Genomic DNA, 275 nt, shown 5'->3' with positions numbered 1-275 from the left:
CTACGTCAGAGGTCTCCAGAGAGCCAGTTGCCATGGTTCCATCAGTCATAACGTGGAGTGCCAGAGATTTTCTTGGTGGTTCAGCAGGGATACTGTTTGCATTAATTTCCAGGTTTGATGACTCCTTGGTGGAAACTTCCCAGAAGACTGTTGACTCAGGTACATGGAGGTCATTGGTGGCAGCTGTGGAAGCCTCAGGAAAGGACATCTCATTGGCTGTATAGAGGTCTGAGGAAGGTGGGGAGATCTGGTGCCTGGTGCTGTTACCCTTCTCT

This window comes from Mirounga leonina, unplaced genomic scaffold, assembly GCF_011800145.1.
Source record: "Mirounga leonina isolate KUSES-001 unplaced genomic scaffold, KU_Mleo_1.0 Mir_454, whole genome shotgun sequence".
Classification (NCBI taxonomy): Eukaryota; Metazoa; Chordata; class Mammalia; order Carnivora; family Phocidae; genus Mirounga; species Mirounga leonina.
This window is presented reverse-complemented; position numbering follows the sequence as displayed.